This window comes from Amblyomma maculatum, chromosome 2 (assembly GCF_055883805.1).
Source record: "Amblyomma maculatum isolate TAMU_Amacu chromosome 2, ASM5588380v1, whole genome shotgun sequence".
NCBI lineage: Eukaryota > Metazoa > Arthropoda > Arachnida > Ixodida > Ixodidae > Amblyomma > Amblyomma maculatum.
This window is the reverse complement of record NC_139345.1, coordinates 55,536,008-55,554,886: the sequence shown is the minus strand read 5'-3', so window position 1 is coordinate 55,554,886 and position 18,879 is coordinate 55,536,008. Positions and strand designations below refer to the sequence as shown.

At 44.7% G+C, this 18,879-nt stretch overlaps 1 protein-coding gene across 18 annotated transcripts in view; it reads left to right on the top strand.

Moving 5' to 3' along the window:
• LOC146198696 (alpha-1-macroglobulin-like) overlaps positions 1-18,879 on the top strand; it is a 125,880-nt gene that overhangs the window by 56,339 nt on the left and 50,662 nt on the right. The gene's annotated exons all lie outside the window — the stretch shown is intronic.

Below are 18,879 nucleotides of genomic sequence, written 5' to 3'. Positions count from 1 at the left end.
TTTGAAATTGTAGCTGTCCCCAGATGGAATTAGCAAACCATGTAACGCTGTTTCTCTTGCACGCAGCACTTCCCTGATAAGCTTTTAAAGAGATTTGGTTAGTGCTGATAATCCTATAGATTGCTTTTCTCTGTCTGTCTATTTCGAGCAGATTGCAGCAATGCCGCTAAGAAAGTAACAGTTCAACACTCGGATTGCTGTAGGACAGAGTTGCGGATACGCCTGGAGGTACGGTCACATAGAAGTAGCGCAAGAGCAGAAAACATCAGCAGGTTTTTATTCCTCTTTTTTTTTTTTTCGCTTCACTTACTTTTTATCCTCATTTTCTAAAGAAAATAGAAGAGCAAGAACGCCTCCCCGTGTTGGGAAATTCCGCCGATAAATCAGTGCGGGCAGCCAGCAGCTGCCGCCTCGAAAAAAATTGCGCTTTCACAATTAGCTCTTCCCCCGCGTCTCAAGTTCTTGCTCTCAATTACGACCGCCTTTGTCTATTTGTTTCCATCTTCTGTATCTAATTATTTCACCTCATCATTCTTTTCATCTTCCTTTTGTTTTCATTAAAACTTTAATTCCTTTCCCGGGCGTCCCTCTTGGGAGCTTGAAGGTTGTTCCTTATTTTCGAAGATTAACGTCTGCAGAGTGGAGCGAAAGCGGATTACCGTCGCCCATTCCCCAGCATTGCGAATCGAATTCGTTGTTTCCCCTTTCTTCCTTGCGAATCCAGTCCATTCCCTCATTACCTTCCTAGCCCGTTCATCTGCCACATGATCGATACATTTTTTTTTTTTTGCTCAAAGTCCGAGACCCCCTCTCCCGAACTCGAAAAACTCATGCAACTGTTTCTTTCAACTCTACCTTGTTTCCTATAACGTGCGACTCTCGCAGTGCAAATAGCTACCCCATCTTTCTCCTCTAAAGGCGGGGAAAAGTGGGGATCCCGTACCTCGTAGCTAATTAGGCTCGCTCGCACGCCCGTAGGCGGGATTGCGGCTATGAATAAAACAGAGAGGAACGCACGAATGATTTTTCCCTTCTGCGGTAGTCGTTAAGTATTTATGTACGAGCGCGCGCTGCCGAGTTCGGGCCTGTCTTCAGAAATTATGGCAGGTGCGGCGCTACAATCCCTTACTTAATGCCGACCCACACATGCGCGCACCGTACTCTTCCGCGGTATACTTGGCGCCGCGCTGTACGGGTGGGACGCGAGGTAGGAGGACGCGCGATATTGCACTCCCGGTCGTCGCATGTATACGCTGTGACCTGAATGCGCCGTCCGCTGCATTCGGAACCGGAAGTGGCTCCCTAGGGTCGTTCTTCTGTCTGAATACTGAGGGAACGCGGATAATGCTATTCAAAACTACTGCGACGGTGGCTTGCGAACTCCCTGCGGAATGTTCTTGTGTTTTAATTAGAAATGCATAATTGAGCGCAAGGAAAACTTATGCATGGCATATGCGTAAAAAAAGAATATCCGACGCCATGACGTAAGTCTGTGGCCTTCGCCTTCAATGCGTGCACGGTGCACGTAGGATAAGATGTACAATAGTGCACTGGTAATGCTGGGCTAGCTAAATCAACTATGGCAAACCCGAAATGTCGTCATGGCTTTTAATGAAAGTGTGTGTGTGTGTGGGGGGGGGGGGGGGGAGTCGTGCTTTCTTCTTCTCTCGTCTCTCAATAGGGAAACCTATAGCCTACCATGTCGTAATCGAACCTCTTGTGAGAGTACTTTAACGGATGGCGTAGTCGGTCGTCACGAATCTTAATCGCTCGCTAATTAGAACTATAGCTTGAAGCTAGTGGGCGTATTAGTGCTGATTATCACGACTTGTTGATGAGACGGCTCATGAGATTCGATGCGATGACGTGTTTCCTAGTATGCATATGCGTGCTCAAATCAAATGCTGTAATAATTCAGGGTCATTCGGAAGCATTCCCCTATTAGTACCAGCCCCATCCTCCGATATTCTTGCTGCTACTGCTCTTAAAGAGGCAGAACATTACCCTCTAAAAGTCTTTTTTTTTTTTTTTTTTTCTGCGCAATGTAAAGATTCCTGTCTAGAGTGGTCAATCCCATAGCGGTTTTTCCAGAAACGCTGTAGGCAAAGTTTACTGAGAATTTTTGGATGACTCCTTCATCACAAAAGCAATCAGTGAAGGCACTCAAGTTTTTAAAGGACTTGCGATTGAGCTCAAGACCCCCTTTCACTATATATCTCTAGACATGTTATAGACTCCTTTCCTTGGCGCTCTTTCCTTCCTTTTCCTCCCTTTGTTCCCTTCCCCACGTGCAAGGTAGCCTACTGGGCATCGCATGGTTAACCTCCCTGCCTTTCTATTCTATTTTCTCTCTCTCTCTCTCTTTTTGGATCAGTGTTCGATGCTGGAAACCATTAGTAACGACCTAGATGACGATTGTGCGTCGGCAAAAGCGATATATTGAAAACGGTAGAATTTCACCTGCCAATCAGCGATTAGACATCTTTTAGTACACATTAGCATTAAATTTAGTTTCTACGCCCAAGTGCTTTACGGCGCAGGAACATATGCATCACCAACAGATTTAGTGAGCCATGGTCACTGCTTCGTCCAAAAATATTTAAATCATTCTGGCGCCATTCACTGACAAACCGTAAAAACACGTCATAGGTGATGTAAAAGGAGGCTGGTTTTGCTGACGGGTGCAGCTGACAGAGGGCGAAATATAAATCTCTTTCAAGCGACTTTCAGTGCCGAATTAAAGTCATGTTTCCGCAAAAGCTGGAAAAGTTAAGAGTAGAAGGTTATGGCGAGAGTGCGGGAATGTACCCCCCCCCCCCCCCCCCTTTTTGCACAGAAAAACGAAGATGAAAAATGGAGAATGAGATGTGTCTGGAGAGGGGGGAGGGCAGTTAGAGAAGAGGGAAGTGTAAGGTAAGAAATGGAGGAGGAGAGTATGGCCGTGGCCATGTGGCCGGAAAATCACATGCATACCTCTGACTTGTGGGAATTTGTGCCCCCTCGTCACTTTACTCATACCCGTGAGCGCAGTTTCATTTGCTTACGCTTTATTGCCCATCCTGCAGTCGTGATGTTTGCTGCTGGGAAAGAAGTTCATGCACCGGCTTTGTTTATTTCTCGCCGGTGGCGGTCAGACATATGGCCCTTAGGCCACGCAAGTACGTTCGTATGGTTTGGTTGAAGCGGCGCTTTGTATGTGTGTCAAGTGGTTTTGCACATAATATGAAAAGCGAATGCAAACGCGCCATACCGGTCAGATCATGCTCATAAAGGAGAACCTTTAGAATACTCAAATAGTCCGTGTCGAGTTATTTTTGGGCAGAAAAGTGACGTGTCCACGTTGACTATGCGACGCCAACTATGAGAGGTCGACGAAACACAGTGGCAGCGCCGGCACCTGGAATGCCGGCGCCTCCGTTATAACAATCAAGAATTCGAAAAGAATTGAGCACTCAGTTGAAGGATGACTGTATGAAAAATTATATGGTAGACTGTAACTGCTCATGTATTAAACTATGTCACTCGTAAATTCTTTACTCAACGTTCCGAAAAACTAAATGTACTCGAAAAGCGGCGCTCTAATTTAGCGTTACTGGCATTGTATTAGTCGGCAAACTTTTTTTCTGATTACTATAACACTTGCGAATGAATATGAAGAATACGCTAACTATTATGTGTTCTATTTAACCAAGAATAAGTTTCTACTGACCTGGGAAAGGGCTTCTGTTTGCTTAGACGGGGCCTAATTATTTCACTGCGCCACTCTTTGTAATGCTGGGCAATTCTAGCTATAAGCTTGACGAGCTGTTAGACTTGCTCTGCTCCTTCAATACTTCGCGCCTTTTCCTTATGAAGCAAATTCACTCCTTCAGTTTTTCACTCTCTTGCCGCTCATTTCCCGCTAGATGAAATGCATGCGGATGAGAAATTCCTTTCCTTAGCCTTCACTCCACTGCTGCTCGTTCCTCGAGCACTGAATCTTCCTTGCTGCCAATAATTACTCCCTGAAAAATAAAAACCACGAACCGGAAATAATAGTCAGATATAATAAAACAAAATAGCATGTTAGATTTGTTTCTTTTTGCTGGCAGCTAACATAATTATCGCGTTCAATTAGCGAACAAATTATTCAAATTTGCGCTCGCTCCTATTCCCAAACACGCTTAACTGTTTTTCCTGAAAAACAAGAATAGAAGGAGAGGTCAGTAGAAGCCAAAATGGCAACAAATAAATGAACGGGGAATTACATATATGCACACGGACTAGCAAAGAAACATCTTCTAAAGCGCATATAAGGAAAAGCTTCACGTACTTTTCTTAGCATGCATGAGCCTATGTACGAACACGACGGTGAAAGTAATGCTCTTAATCAATGTAATTTGGTGGAGAATAAAAAGTCAAAGGCTAATTTTCTTACCACGCAAAGGTCAGGCCCTAAAAAGCCCGCACTTGTTTCGTTTCGCGTTTCATCTAATCTTCGAGTGGCCGCAGAACTTAGTGCTGTAGAAATTTCTTGCTGCGGGCTTCTCATGAGACCTGTAGAATTCGGCATCATTAGGTTCACTTTAATTAGTCTGTATTTTTCAGCTCCCTACGGCATACTGAGCCTGAACTGCCTAGCTACCCACGTAATTACGTTATGAGTAAAGTCCAGGGCAAATAATGCAATTCGCGCTGCTGTAATGAAGACAACCTGATATGAGAGTTTCGCGCGAAAATTCAGGGGCTCCTGTGTGAAGTGGTTCAAAGAATTTCTACTCTACCGCGATTAGTAATTGAATAGGAGAGGGTAGAGGGGAGTTGCAACCTATTTATTAATAATGTAGCTGTTGCTTTTGTTGGTAAATTACACCGCTTATTACTAGATACTGCCAATGTTTTGATTTCAGCAGCTAACAAAAGACATTAAAAAAAAACGCGTTTCTTCGCTCAACAATGATTCTATTGATATTATCCTTGAGGATGGGGTAAGCTTGCGCACAGTAAAGTGTATAATTATTCGGTCTTACATCATGAGCGACGCATCACCTAACATTTGATGGTGTCTGTGGTACATGTTATGCAATGTCTCAAAACCATATGGGTTACGAGGGTAACGTAGTGCAGGCTCACGCGTAATTTCGACGACATGGGGATATTTAAAATGGCTTGACATGGCACAGTACACGGGCACCCTTAGTTTCGCCTTCGTTAAAATGCGACCGCCGCGACTGGGATCGCACCTGCATTCTCCGGCTCAAAATTAGAATGCATGAACCAATCAGCCACCATGGCGGGTTTATCACATGTAACGGGTTATCACAAAGCAAAATGAATTATTGTTGACGAGGCCCGTCCCAGGCTGGGCTATGTTTCGAGGAAAGGTCGTCAAGAAGATGATATTGTAGATTCCTTCTTCCCTGATTGCGACAGAACAGGATGGCTTTATCCCGTAGCAACAATAAGGGACTCTTTAAGCAGTTTTCTTTTCTCTCTCACAAATCGCATTTTCAAGGAAACAAAGAAAGCACATAAACTGCACAGAGCGGACTTCAGCTTTTCATAAAAAGGACAGCAGACAAGGCACTCCGTTTTTCGAATACGGACACCTTGGTAAGAGGAAAAAAAAGAAAACTGCCAAGCGACATTTCAAGAGCGTTCGTGCTCTGAAGTGAAAACAAACGATAAAAAACGAGAGGAAGAAAAATGGTAATGGTTTACATGTAATCTTTATATTTAAACTTTACGTTTTGTCTGCTTCTTTTTTGTTTCGTTTCCCTGCTTCAGTTTTCGTTCTGACAAAACGTCAAAGACACCGCCACTCTCTATTTGCATTCATATCTCCTCGTGTGTGTTGAGGCAGACTGCATACAAACACGTGCTTTGCATATCCGCCACTAAAGAAATGAAGACGGACGGAAACTAGGAAAAATTAGACTTGGTAGTTTGTGGGTGACAAGCACAGTCTTTCGACGTGCTTTTGGCTCTGCACCGGAGCTTCATGCTGTCCAAGACATCGGAGACGCGCCTTGTGTGGGTCGAACGTGAAAAGAATAGTTTCGCTCTATCGCATTAAGCTGGCAGAAGGGACATGTGCTTTTTAGGTTTCAGCGTTTCCCCGAATGCTTTCAGACACGCACACACCCACAGTTTTCAACAAAGGTCGTGTTTTCGATTCTTGCCAATGCTGCGTCGTCCTGGATGCCTTTTAGTTTATAATTAATACCACCCGTGTTTAGTAGTAGGAACCGTGCATATTAGAGAGCTTCATTTGGAGCATAGAAAATGATCTTTGTGGAGAAAAATTGGCGCAGGCCATCGCGCCGCGGTAGCAATGCAGGTAACAACTCAATATAGCTAGCTCAAGGCAATTACCTAATAAAGTAAAATGTATACAATTGCGCCGTCATGTGCAAATGAATTTCTCCTGACCTATCCCACTCTTGTATCATGCGAAACATAGTCGCTTTTCATCACATGTGAAATTAGGGTTAAGATACTTCGGCACACAGGCTTTGTCGAGATTTAGATTTCAAAATTTGGAGCGCGTCTGCCCTAGTAAGCTCGAGGAATAGCGGTCGTGGAACCAGTCCGGTAGGCAGATTATGAACGGGAAAAGCATGTACAAGGTCTGCTGAGTTCAACTGGCGCAAAGGAGCAGGGGCGTAAAGGAACTGATATGAGTCTTTTCTTACTCACGTATACTGTACAAGCTAATAACACAACCCCAATCTTCTTCCGAAATGTCCTCTCACTGGCTCACTGGGCTGTAAATCGGATACATCTGAACATCCGGTTAACATGTTTTCCTTAAGACGATAACAGAAAGTTTCATAGGCTAGCAATCACGGGTACTTTTATTGATCGAGGGAATCTCGTATTTTTTGTTTAAAAGACATCGAGTAAGATCTTTCCGCAGCATGGCTAGGGCGGACAGCAGACAAAATGGCGCAGAGGAAATGTGCAATATTTGGACACCAACTCTTTAACGCCAGCGAAAAAAGCGAAAGTTTGGTTAATAGAGTTTAACATCACTACTCTACTAAGATGGTTAGAAATACCGTGGTCTAGGCATCACTGTAATTTCTACCACTTTATTGTTATACATTTTTTACTGTGTACTGACATCCCACACTTCACAAGCGCCTAGCGTTTTCCTCCATCGAACCGCGGCTGCCACAGCTGAAACAGGCCTGGGTCCTCCGCCTCAGTAGGCAAGCGCCCTAACCACAGAGCCACTGCGGCGGCTTCACGAGCGAGGATGTCAGCTGCGAATAGAACAAACAATGGTTCCGCTCCACCACCCTCCATTGCGTAACTCAATAAGCGTGTGTCCCTGTTTGAAAATATACACGAAGCGGGCGTCAACGTCATTGGAGAGCATTTCCCACTCACATTGGGACACTACAATATGGACAATTGGGATGTCTCTTGTGTAGAATATTGTCTGTTTTATCGCTAGAAAGCAAGGTGAGGGTAATATCTTTGAGGCTGACCTTCTCGGGACTGCAGCCTCTGTCTTGGCGCTGCAGAAGACTCCCTCACTCGCACGGTAAGCAAAAGCAAGCCTGTGTACAAGGAACGAGATTTTGAAAATTAACCCAATCACCCATTTTTTTTTTGTGAACCGCCCTTTAAACAGGGTCTTAAAACAATGCGTCCTGCTCGCTCACAAATGTCCTCCAAAAAGAGGCTACAGAAAACCTGTTTTAAAGAAGGCTGTAGACGGATAATTTGGTTCGAAAACGCGCTTACTTGCCGTTGTTTCAGAAAACATTAATTCCACCGACTGAAGGCCTCTCCTTTCTTTCTAATGTACTTACCGACAATAGCAACGAGGGTTTCGGCGATCGATCGCTGCCTTAGTAGGCCGTAAATTGTTCGGGAAAAATCGCTGCGTCCCGAAAATAAATGAGGTCTCTTGCGAAACTACGTCTGCTCTCATTTACAGCGCACTGGAGGCTGTTCGTGAAGTCTGTAATCACTCGTATCGAAACGCGCCATACTTCGTTTGTAGATTGTGTGAATTCTACCGTCGACCTTGAGTCGACTTCTTTCCTGCAACAAACTATCGTTTCTCCAAGGGCTGGAAAATAGTCTCCAATGCATACAATTTTCATTCGGCAAACTGTCTTTTATTCAATGATAGAATGATAGACAAAAAGGAAAACAAGAGATTAAGGAAATAATCAATACCGTTTTCGCCCACTTCTTTGGTGCTTAGAATGGCTCGGCCTACAATTTCAGAAGCGACACACGTAAGGTTCACGCAGATTTTTATACGAAATTAAAATACTGAACCATATCGAATAAAAAAAAATATTTGATTCGCGTCGCTTATTTCCGGTACCAAACATCGTTTACGTCACGAAGTGCATGGCCGTTATTCACACGCGTCACTCTATGGAAGCTCTGTGAAAAAGAAACTTTCCTTGTGTTGGGACACTCCTAAAGTAAGTGTACTCCCTGGTGACTCCTTTGGGCGTGCCCTAATGTACTGCGACAGCGTGGTTGACTTTCGAAAGCACCTTTTTCTTGGAGTTCGAAGTTAAGGCATGCAGCTAGTGTGGGGCGATGACATTTTAAGACGCTTTATTCACGGCAAAAAAAAAAAAAATAAATAAATAAAAACGAAGGCCGTACTGACACACCGCCGTTATGCCCAAACGTAACGATGCGTTATGGCGTTTCTATGTTGGCGCCCCGATGGCTATATGACTGCATAAGCAAGTCCGTTTTTTTTTTTCGTTTCTTTCTTTTTTTTTTTAGTGGAATTGGACGGAAAAAGCATCTATTAAAAAATTAGATAGTTGGAGGAAAGTAAAGAGAAAGCTCCACCATCACGCAATGCGCGCAGTCTCTCCAACGAGGTTCCTATTTGTTAGTGTCTTCAGCAGGCTCCCTGATGAAATATTCATACTCCAAGGCGCGACCTCTTCGACGTTTTTCACTCATACGTGACACGTAACATCTCCAACGACAAAATGTTTTCTCTGTTCTTTGCTGGTGCTTGGAGGGGCTGGGAGAGAGAGAGATGAATAGAGAGGAGGAAATGGAAAAAGGAAGGCAGGCAGGGATGCGTACTGCGCTCCCAAGGTGCCCTTCCTTGTGAGTATATATTACCCGTCCCAGCACGTCTTTCCCAACTCCAACGAGTCAGTCGCCGACTCGTTCTGTATATTAAGGATATATGCTTCCGTATGGTCCGTACTCTCCGTTATCGCACGAGATTCCTTTATGCAGACTGAGTGCCACAGTGCGTCATGGAGGGAATCCGACCCGACGGAAATGTCTGCGTCTGTTGTCTTTTTTTTCTGCTTGTTTTCGCAAGTTTGGAAATACAGCTCTGAGTATTTATGTTCAACTTGGCTCCACTTAACCTGGCTTGCTTGTTTATTTGTTCCTTGTCCCAACACTCCCATACAGCTTGCACACCATTAGGAGACAATAATTCGGGAGTTTCTTAGACCGCATCATTTCGTCTTTTTTTTTCCTTTTTTTTTTTTTTTTTTTCTGGCCCAAAAAGACATGGCGTTTTACAGGGCCGCGCACAGCTGCTGCATATTGGGAACTAATCCAGGACATGTGCCGCCAGTGGTCTTTTTAAAAATTTTACTTTTTCTCCCCCTCCTTTCACGCTTCGTCATCTCAGGTTCGGGTTTTAAGCGTGTGTTATAATAAAAGGTCTCCGCCTCATACGTACGCACTAAGCACTATACTCGAGCTGAAATTGACCTGCGGCTGATTCCGAATAGGTTTCAAAAGGCTCGATCGGATGGGAAGTAGGGACACGTGCGTGCATGATAACATTTCTGCTTGTTCGGGGGCCGAGTAGCCAATTTCAACAAATTCTTCAAAATCAAAGCACGGGGGGGCGAATATATGAAACGAAATACATGTATAGAACGCAATGCGACGAAACTGCGTGTTCTCTGCTAGTGTGTCGTTCAATGGGTGGGGGCAGAACCAGCCGGGAAACAGCACCAACGCTTCGGCAGCGGAAAAGTGGACGTTAGTGTCCTTGGAGATTTGCCCAGAAGCCTCCAATTCCTTCGTTTTCATTTTTCCTTTCTGTTCCTTGCGGCTTTGAAAAGGCGGTTTCGCACACAACACGCTGGTCATCAGAGACTATGGACATGGCAAGAAAGAGTTAAAAACAAATTCTTGCTCCGAGCAAGATAGGAAGGCAGTCGAATACGGTGCTCAGTTTCTATTTTTCTTCAGAGTACTCTGTAGAGCTTCGTCTCTCTGAGCTTAGCGCTGAATGCCCCTTTTTGCTTTAAGGCTCTTGTAGAATTCGAAGCAGGCGTGCGCGGCAAGCAATTCGATGGCCGCTCAAAGCAATTCCTTTGCTGCGTTAGCTCAAAGGAGATAAGTCGAACTTGCTTACCATACTGCGATGAGGCCTTTTTCGGACCGTTTCAGGACGGTGGACCTCAACTTGTCGCGCTAGAAACGCGAAACTTTTAGAGAAATCTCTGAAGCCTTGTAGTAAACATCCGTTTCAAAAGTATACGGGCGGAAAGGCCCCCCATTTTTTGCTTGCTTGATTTCCTGAGGACACCGATTGTGAATTTTTTTATGAGTTTTATATGTGTAGCGCTGTTTGTTATTTTCTTGTATTTGGAGATGTCTTCACTTTACTTCTTGATGCAAGCGCTCGGAAGCACGAACGCTTTCAGCATTAAAAGAGCTATACGTATTTGCACTACATCAGAGAGACAATGTGCAGTAAGAATTCCACAAAGTACTCCACCTTACTGTAATGACCAGAATTTTTAATAGGTACATGAACATTCGTTAATACTGATAGCATGTTATACTGATACTGATAGCATGTTATTTATTACACTGTGGAACATCATTGCATCACTGAAGTGAGAAACGAGTAGCTCGTCTTAAACAACACTTCATTTTTCTTCGAGAGAAACAGAGTGACCCCACACTGAAAACCTGCCCTCGATATGCTAACCGATATACAGGGGGATCACTGTTGTGCTCCTTTTTTATGTGCCACACATGTGAAACAGACTTTTTTTGTATGTAAACCATGTTTCTCTGACATTATACAATACTCCGCTCATGTTGTTAGGTTACATATTCTAAAAAAAATAAAAATTTCCGCAGCTTTCTGGCTCAAATTTCACAAGCGCGACAGCGGAAAAACTTGTTTTTCATCTGAACTGCTATCTGCGCACTTATAACATTCCATTAAAACAAACTTGATGAAAGAACAAACTGCGAGGCTTAATGACATCATCTCTTTATACACTCTAAGAATTTCCATCGTATCAGCTTACCCTCACAAACTTCTCAAGCGTCTGTTTCCGTACCTCGATTGCCTCGTAAGACACAGTCCAGTCAGTCCACCAGCCATAGAGGAGGCGGTGAGGGTGGGGACAGAAACTGTATTTCAATGACCTCACACGATGCACCAATTTCGCCTGCGGTCGGTTCCAATTTCCAGAAAATGTCTGTGGCGAAAGACGCACAGAGACGCCAAAAAATAAAATAATAATGAAAAAGGCAGCCGAATACATATTGCTCAAGCTTGTTGTGGCGACCAAATACAATATAGATTCAGGCGACTTATCATACGCTTGCCGCGATTTGAGAGCCCGACGGATACACATGCTCACTGGTTCCCCGCCTCCGTCAGTGCCTGTTCCTGCACTCCCTCCCCCCACACAGAAAAAAAAAACAAAAATCAGGAAAGAAGAAAATAGGGAAGGAGACATGAGGAGCACGGGTGGACACAGTTACTCGAAATCCCATCTTGTCCGGTGATTTTGTTTCGGCACGGTCGGTCAGTATAAGCTCGGGGCTCAGAAAAGAAAAAAAAAAAAAAAAAAGGTCGAGATGAACGACAGCCCGAGTGCGTGGAGGCCTGTTTTTCTCGTCTGAAATTGAACTGACGCGTTAGGATTACATCGCCTTGCAGAGTCGTGTTCCCTTTGCTCACCCGTGTCCACTTTTGGCAACTCTTTCCTTTGTTGTTGTTGTTTTCGGTGTCTTGCGCTTTCCAAGCAACAAATCAGTTTTGACATTTGTTCCATGTCCTCAGTATTGTATTGCCTGGCGGTGACTTCAGCTCGTTGAAGAGATTTTTCCAGAGCTTAGCATAGAGAAGGCAGATTGGACTCTGCGGAGCGCGGATGGTCATCTTATTCGTGTATAAGGGCTCCTGGTTTCTTTTCTTTCGAGGCTTGTGTAATATGCCAATGGCAATGTTTTCTTGGAGGGACTATTTGCTTTTCCTTTGCTTATATTTTCTTCTTCTCCAACGCAACCGTCAGAACAGTTCCTGATTTTTATTTTTCGTGATATCGACCGCCTTGAACACCCAGTACGCTGTAATGAAACACCGTACGTAGCTTTTTTTTTTCTTCCGGGGCCTCAAGAAAACCACAATAGACGTTCCTTGGTACTAATCGGGTAACAAAAAACTAAACAAAAGGATACATTGCCTACATAGCACACAACAGACAAAAATGCAAAATGCGGAAAATAATAAGTTAAACTGTGCGAGAAATGCGAGAACACGTGCACAATGGCTAACGCATATGGGATTCTCTTTGGTTCCTACGAATTTTCCTACGTAAGCTTCGCACCGTTGTGCGTAGTCACAGAGGTATGAAACGACCGGCGGCTTTCCAATTTCTCCCCCCTCGTTTCTTCTAAGGCGGCATCCTCACCGCGTACGCGAATTCCTGTTTTGCATTCTTCTTTTCTTCGCAGAGGCACCAGGTTTTAGAAAATGTACGTGGCGCTGCAAGCCCGTGCCATACGGCTCAGGCCGCCCAATGCATTCTCACGCAACAAATCCAAGACGAGGCATAGCAGCTGATGCCTGTTTTCGCCTTATAGTGGGTCCCCTTGTCTTCAGATCCTCCATTTCTCAACCCTTTACCTTCGTGCTCTCGCTACAGTAGTGATGCTGAGTTCCAAAAACTTGCTTGTGTTGGTTACTTGCGTTCTCGCCCAATTCGCACTCGGCAGGCCTCCTGTGTCGCGAGCCCACGAGTGTTGCTGCTCGAACATTTCCGGCGACCAGGAAACGGGATCAGAAATGCGCGTTCTTGTTTCTTCCGTACTTCGTGTACGCAATGCGCGAAAGACATGAAGACCCGTCGATGTGTGACGTTACTGGCTGTTTTAAAAGGCAGCATTTTCTAGTCGTGCATATATGTTTACGTTTGCGAAAGCATTTGCATGAATGGCGTGAACTGGATGTTCAAAAGGAGAAGGAAAAAAAAAAAGCAACTAAGGTGCTGTGCTTCGGGGCTGCCAAGTTCGGCATATCAGTGAAGCGAGAAACAGAGTGAAAGGAGAATGTTTTCAAAAAGATTTTTGTTTTTAAGCAGTCATGCCTTTCTGTCTAACGCTGCATTCTACACGCGGAACAGAGTATGAAGCGTTGAACTGCTACAGTCCTTGCTCACTGAATGGCAGCGGCTAACGTTTTGTGTCGCTAATTTTGTGGACGGAAAAAGCAAACTCAACGAACAGCAATAAGTTTTTTCATGAATTCCGCAAGAAAGAGGCCGTTTTTAACTATCTGCCCGGTTAGTGGGGAACATGATCCAGCAGTACGTTTCCTGTAGAGTGGAAACTTTACGTGCATGAGACTGGATTCAAGTCCTCTTATCACTAATGACATATTCTTTCATCGAACGACTTTAATTGCAGGGACCGCACAGAACCGTATTTATGCGCGCTTGTTTGTAACATTTCATGACTGCCATCGCCATTCGTGCGTGTATCCGTGAGATCCTACGCTGCAGTAACTAATCGCTTTGGGAATTTGTCTCCATTTTGCCGAGTCCTTTTGTTATGCGTGTTCTTCTATACGGAGTTCCTCAAATGCAATTAAACTCAAATTCGCTTCTTTGTTGGGAGCGCGTGCGAGCGAGCAGAACCTCGTTAACGAGGGGAATAAAAGTTTGACAAGAAAGATTCCCCTCTCCTCCTTTTTTCGGAGCGAAGGACAGTTCGTTTTCAAAAGAGAAGTGCAGCTGAATAAGGCCTTGCTTTAATGCAATCGCGCGTGGAGGCGTATCTTGCGGGACCTAATAACAAAGGGATTCCTCTCAGAATTGAACAAAGGGGATGACAATGCCAGCGGAAGATTCGGATCAAAAGAAATGGCGCGAGAGATTGCAGTGTCTCCCTCTGTAAGGAAACAATGAGGAAGAAATGGGGAAAAGAGATCGAGGCAAAGGGAGATGTTGAGACGAAGAGGGAGCACTCAAGGGAAAGGGGGAGGGCTGCGTGAGCGGAAGATGGACGCAATAAAAATGCCTGATGTAGCTGGAAGATTCTGGCAACGAAGGAGTGTCATCTGCGTGCTAATTTAAGTTCTTTTGTAGAGTGCTAAATTGTGACATTAAATTGTGAGCCCGGAAACAAACAAAAAGAAAAAGAAAAACGGAAAAAACTTTCTCATGCAGAAAGAGTTTAACGCTGGGCACTCCGTACATCAAGCTGTACACTATATTGCGCTAGCTAGATAGGGGAATGTTTTGAAAAGCACCTCTTCACACGACAGGAGGGGTTGAAGGAACGTAAGCTGATGAAAGTAATGAAGTGATTTTTTTTTTCTTGAACGAAAATTCCTCAAATGAAAAACACGACCCAGCTCTTGAAACATGAATGAATAATAATAAACGGTGTCTAGGAAAATGGATGCTTTGAAATTTTGATTGAATTTGCGTTAAACTATGCCGTTTCTGAATGGTGCTCAAACTCTTCCTGCTTTTATATTTTTCCTGTAAGACGACATGGTATTAACTCCCGCGAAACAAGCCAATTCACCAGTTTCCTATGTCTCACCTTCATTTGCTTAGGAAGAGTTACTGCAGTTACAATAGCAGTCTTTATGAGGACAAGACGAAAGAAACACTGACAACAAGAACGTACCAGAATTAACGTTTTGGCATTGAACACCGCTCTAGAGTTAGACGTCTACTAGCCGAACGAAGACATTTGGTAGGACAAATTACCTTTGTTGCTTTTGTGCCTTTTTTTTTTGTATGCCTTCAACAGAGATTTCTTGCAAAAGGAGATGAATAAAAAGTGTTCTTTTTATTTTTTAATGTTTCTGATGTATAAAAGTACCGTGTCAATAGTGAAATTTTTCTATATTGACACACAGATCGCTTGAGGGCTATATTGTGGTCGAAGGCGAAGTAACGGGAGTGGGGCTCCTAAATGATTGAATATATTTATTAATTTCATCTGATAGTTTGGAGCTAAATATCTAGACCCTCTATAGTTCCTGGAAAGTCCGAAATTTTTGGAGGCATAACAATTGGTTTTAGTCTAAATCCCATCCTTAAAAATATGCGTCTCAAAATTAACGTGTGAACGTTCGTTTCGAATGGTAATGTCTGTTCTGGGTTAGTTTAACTACGCACTTTAATATTTTTAGGGGAGTGAAAAAGACGGACGCTAGAGAAAAAGTTCAATGAGAAGAATACAAAAGAAAGGAGCATATTTTATTTAACATGCTTCAATAGTTGTTGCTCATCCATTCGTTTTTGCACTTCTATAAAAAATATATCTCAGTGCATTCGAAGCTGCAATTGCCGACGACAGCACTAGCAGCCATTTTCAAAACTACGTTACTTCTACACCTAGCCGCACAGTTCATCGCTTCCAGTGTCCCTCCTGGACCTGTGAATGTTCTGTGCGACTCCAGATCTGCTCTGCAGCTCCTGACTATCTACCACGGCACCAACCTCTCGGTGAACATTCTCCGAGCCCGTCTCCTAGCACTTCAGGACTCGGGGTATCAACTGGCCCTACATTGGGTTCCAGGACATACTGGAGTCCAGGGCAATGAAGAGGCGGATGCCTTGGCCAAAGCGGCGCACGACAACGGCGCCCCAGTCACTGAGGCTGTCACACCTTTTGACTTTTCAAGACCCCTCTTGAGAAGGTCGATAAGGTCTTTCCATCCTGACCGTCGTATTGCCGCTGGTGAGCATCTCCAACGGCTCTCTGACAAACTTTCACGGAAGGACAAATCCCTCCTCCTACGACTTCGAATAGGCTGCACGTGGACTCCGTCCCGCATGTATGCCTGTGGCCGAGCTCCCAGCCCAGCCTGTCCCTCTTGCGGCAATACTGGCACACTGGGACACTTGCTCCTCGTGTGTCCAGCCTCCGCTGGCCATCGCCAGAAACTTCTGAATGGCTATCGGAATCTTGGTCTCCCTGCTGATACGGAAGGGCAATTGCTCTTCCCAGCTCGGAACCAACTTTCTGCTCACCGGCTCCTCCTGATTTTTCTGGAGGAGTCTGGCCTTAGCTCTGTTCTGTAGGCCTGCATGGGCCCATAGTGCTTCGTGCGGAAATGGCGGCGACATAGGCGGCGCCAGCAACCTTCCCCTCCCCAACCTTCCCCTAATCCCAACTTCCCCTTTCCCCTGGTCACCAAGAGTGATGCCACAAAGATGGCTAACATAAGACGTGACCAGTACCCCCTCCCCAAAAAATAAACCATAGTCACCACCACCACCACCACTACGTTACTAAAATAATCTTCTTGTCATCTACATTAGAGGTACTCTCCTTGCTTTATAAGCCCCCTGGTCATGGCGCAGTGTTTAGAGCGCTCGACTGCTGTGCATGACAATGTGGATCGAATCTCGGCCACGGCTGCTGGCTTTTGATGGAGACAAAAAGCAAGACGCCCGTGTGGTGTGCGATGTCCGGGCACGTTAAAGAACGCCGGTGGTTGAAATTTTTTGAGCCCTCCACTGCCGCGTTTGTCATAGCAGGAGTCACTTTGAGACGTGAAACAATATCAAACCAAACGAACCCTTGCTTTATGTACTGGCGTTCTTATGCTAAGAGTCAAGAAGATCGGCATAGATATATTTTTCGTGTCATATCCAGATGTTGGACTGATTATAGAACAAGAAGAAAATGACTTGTGTGCAAGAATACATGGATGGGCCGATTGCCATCGTAAAAAGAAGGACATATCGGAACAGGATAAGTCTTAAGTAACATCGATTTTATAAGCGCCGATTTTTTTTTCGCACTTATAAATCTTCTAAACAAGGTCGTATACAACATAACTATTGTTCAGTGCATTCTGCTCGAACAAGGCTCTTACAGGCAATAGAACTGCGGTGTAGCCTACAATAAAAGCCGAAATTTTGTTTCCGTAAATCGTATTTAACTTTAATTAGAACGCTTTAACGATTAGAACTAAGCTACAATGCTGCATTAGGAGGCATGTGCGGGAGAAATGGGGTTCTAAATCTGCTCTGACGAAGAAGAAAATGAGAACACGACAAAACGGCTAAAATTTGTGCGGCGTGAGGCTCATGTCTTCGATGGGAGGCGCAGGACGTCACCCGCCGTTGCCACCGGTACGTGGTTTGCACCAAAAGTCTAATCAACTATGGTCCGACCATGGTGCTGTGATTTATTGCTCCGCTGCTAGCCAGGGATGCTACTTACAAGTTCTGGCTCAATTTAATCATTTTATTTGATTTGTGGCGTCTAAATTTAACGTGGGGCTATTTGACATGTACTGACCTCGCGCAGGACGCACGTGCAGGCACTGCGCTGTTGCGCTGCAGATCCTCTGTTGAAGCGACATCGGTGAAGCCACTTCAAAAGGCTTTAATGCACTGTCGCTTGCGCGTGAGAGGAAAAGAGAGACATAGTAAAGACCCGCGCTATACTGACAGCGGGCGATGTGTCCAACGGAAAGGGTTGTGTAGTTATAAACATCAGCATGTTTGAAGGAGAGCACTGTCTCTTCCTAGGCGTGTTGGTCTCACTTTTTGTTTTTCTTATGCGCCTAAAGAAAGAAAGAAAATAAAGAAAGAAGATGAACCCATCGTTGAAAGAAAGAAAGAAAGAAAGAAAGAAAGAAAGAAAGAAAGAAAGAAAGAAAGAAAGAAAGAAAGAAAGAAAGAAAGAAAGAAAGAAAGAAAGAAAGAAAGAAAGAAAGAAAGAAAGAAAGAAAGAAAGAAAGAAATCCGTATGTTGTGGGCAGTGAAACTTTCACGATGACGCGGCGACTAGGTAACTGGTATAAAGGAAGGGTAGCGTATGACAAGTTTGTCAAGAGCTCCAGGGACTTGTGTTGCGTGCCACTCCGGGCGTGAAGAGTGGGCTGTGTCCTTCGACACCGTCCTCCTGCGCGGCCTTTCTTTACTCGCTGTCGCTTAGCGACTTTGCGTGCCTGTCAAAGGCCTCCGCGTTATTTAGTGTCCTGCGCTTCGGCGCTGCAGTATGCATTTGCATCCTCTCTAGTGAAATACTACGTGTCTCGCTCCCACGAGAGCAGGACCAAGTCCCCGGAGCACTTTTATACGCATGTACTTTATACGAACTCTGCTTATTTATTCGTACGAAGCAGGACGAGATATGCGTTTTGTATTGTTTCTTCCCAGCTTTCTGCTGTTGATACTGACAGAATTTCCTTACGAAGCCCTCGTAATTGCGTTGCAGCATAAAGAGCACTAGAGGAAAAAGTGCAAGGACAGGGGGTAGAGGCCAGAAGTGGGGTGGAGGGTAACCGGGTACTCGGAGTACCGCGTGTCTCCAGCTGATTGGGTTTGTTATGCAGCGAGTTGCATGCCCCTTTGCACTTGCGTAATGTGCTCGCACGGCTGGCAGCGCGTGGAGTACGGCACGAAATGACTTGCGTATCTTTTTGTTGCTTCTTTAGCTCCGTTACGCTCCACTTGCTTCTCTTCCGTAACTCCTTTTGCTTTTTGCGATTTACTGAAAGGGATTATTAGAAAGTCTCGAAGCAGTAATCATATTCAGGAAACTGTGCTGGTAACTGCACAGCGGACAGGCGACTTGTGCGAAATTGTTTTATACGCATGGACAAACATATTGTCCCTTTACAAGAGGTCCTGATGAATG